Below are 2,428 nucleotides of genomic sequence, written 5' to 3' on the forward strand. Positions count from 1 at the left end.
GTTAGTCATGTGCTCACTTTTGTCGGATGGCTTGCAGCTGCTTTCAGACATAGAAAAACATAACTTTCGCACGTTGGTCGTAATCCAAAACATTACACCATCTTGCTGCCCGTGTGTGTCGCATACTGCGAGTAGATTATGAAAATTGTAGCGGGAGTTCTGAGGACTTGTATTCCTTATTTATGTTTCTGTGTGTGACTGATGAGACATGCTTAGCTGGAATTGAATTATATTCTCTTAACTGTTAATTTGGCAACGGCCTTGCCGCAGTGGCTACACCGGTTCCCGTGAGATCACCGAAGTTAAGCGCTGTCGGGCGTGGTCGGCATTTGGATGGGTGACCATCCAGGTCGCCATGCGCTGTTGCCATTTTTCGGGGGTGCACTCAGCCTCGTGATGCCAATTGAAGAGCTACTCGGCCGAATAGTAGCGGCTTCGGTCAAGAATACCATCATAACGACCGGGAGAGTGATGTGCTGACCCCACCCCCCTGCTATCCGCATCCTCAACTGAGGAGCACACGGCGGTCGGATGGTAGCGGTAGGCCACTCGTGGCCTGACGGCGGAGTGCTTTTTTTTTTTAACTGTTAATTTACAACATCTGGTGAAACTGGAGCAAATCACGAAAAAGCAGAGAGACAAAAATAACAATAACAGACGAAGTGCATTTTACTTGTAGCTGTAGGAAACAAAGTGGGTGATACGTCCTCAGTTCCTCACGCCCTGGAGCGGCGGCAGGCGTGTTGGGCGGATGAGTTCACAGCCAGGCGCCTCTGCTATTGATCGACGCCGCTGGGAAGGACATACCGGGTTGACCTGTCAAGCATGACTGGACACAGGAACGCCGCCCGTCTCTATTTCTCGAATCGCCCCTGCACAACGTGCTTCAAATTCCTTTCCCTTTTTAATTACATCACGCAGCGGAAGACTCGTCTTGTCTCAGAGTCGGTTGCATTATGACTCCGTGCAAAGGCTGATGGAGTTAAGAGACGTAGTGAGCAATCTGCACGTGAGCTAGTGCATAGCGGATATTCCCGTATAATGATACCAGCTTTCAGGGGTGGTGGGAAGGGCAAATGTACAAGTTTGACAAAAGATACGAGGCCAGACGCATTGTAGAATAATTCTCGCACATTGTAGGATAATTCTCGCAATAAAATATGAGAACTTACAATCGATGTTTGAACCGATTTATTATGAACATAGTAGCCGACATTATCGAGTAGGGCAAACCGACCATCCGGTAGGCACATATCATGAGGCGCGAGGTTAGGAAATTCCACTGATGGATTGCAGATGGCTTGACGAGTACGCTGACCTGGTGAGGCCGACCTAAAGATCTGTGAGACATTATTAGTCTGTGCCTACTAGATGAATCGCACAGTGAAGCAGAAATATTCCAAGAAATTTCGGTACTTCCACACTGCTCAGTTTTTACCACGGAAGCGATCGCGATTCGAGTGGCTCTCAAATTTGGTCGAAATTCTTGGCTCCAGACTCAAAAAGCTCTTTGCAGTCTAATGAAAAATCGAAACGGGACAGCAAAAGGAACATCTAAATACTGCACACTAAAGGAGAATCATTATAAAGTAAATGAAGATGTATAAGAATCTCTTTTCTGTGGGCCCCAGCTCATATAGGGTTGGTTTACAACGACAAGGTGGGGCCGTTGGTGAAGGAGGCCCGTGTTTCTGGCTCTGCATGGACGTTAGTCGAGCATCCCCCAGTTTAAAGTCAAGGATGCGGCGCCTCTCAGTCTACTATGAGAGTCATTACTACACTGCAATGCAATTAGAAGCCCCCTCTGGTTTTAAAAATTGCAGTTTCTTCGACGCACAACGAAACCGCTTTTTGCTAAACATTATGAAATTGAAGGTGCCCCTTGCAGCAACTGCTACTGTTTTGTTGTAACATGAAGAACCTCAAATATGCAAAATCTTTTTTGATTTAATGCGAGGTAGTAACGTGTGTCTATGAAATTTGGTGTATTATCTTTTTTCACATTCACAGGTTAATCACTGCGTGTATGCTCCTACATCGTTGTTGACTCCTTTTTCTTGTATTCTACTAGCTGAAGAAGAGCAGTTTCGCTTTGTCTTTATTTTCATTTCTTTCTTGAGACAATTTCCAGATCGCTCGAGAATATAGTAAAAATGAACATTCAAAAAAATCGTAAAAATATTCGTATTTCACGCCCAAAAATTGTCTGAAGTACCCTTAAATCCACTTAATTATTCAGCAGTGTACTTGAACCTTCTGTCATTTTCACGTTTCCTTCATCTGCCCTAATCAATTTTCAAAAGTATACTTGACACATGCGTCTCGCTATAACCTACATATACCTTTCTGACGTCGATTGTACCGCCACCATAACCAGATAATGGAATGTTCTCGAACATTTTGAAAAATACTCCAACAGTCTCGAAAA

The 2,428-nt window shown here is 44.6% G+C and overlaps 1 pseudogene; it reads left to right on the forward strand.

Moving 5' to 3' along the window:
- Positions 1-251: 251 nt before the first annotated feature.
- LOC126482830 (5S ribosomal RNA) lies at positions 252-369 on the forward strand (annotated as a pseudogene).
- Positions 370-2,428: the final 2,059 nt, after the last annotated feature.

This window comes from Schistocerca serialis, chromosome 5 (assembly GCF_023864345.2).
Source record: "Schistocerca serialis cubense isolate TAMUIC-IGC-003099 chromosome 5, iqSchSeri2.2, whole genome shotgun sequence".
Lineage (NCBI taxonomy): Eukaryota > Metazoa > Arthropoda > Insecta > Orthoptera > Acrididae > Schistocerca > Schistocerca serialis.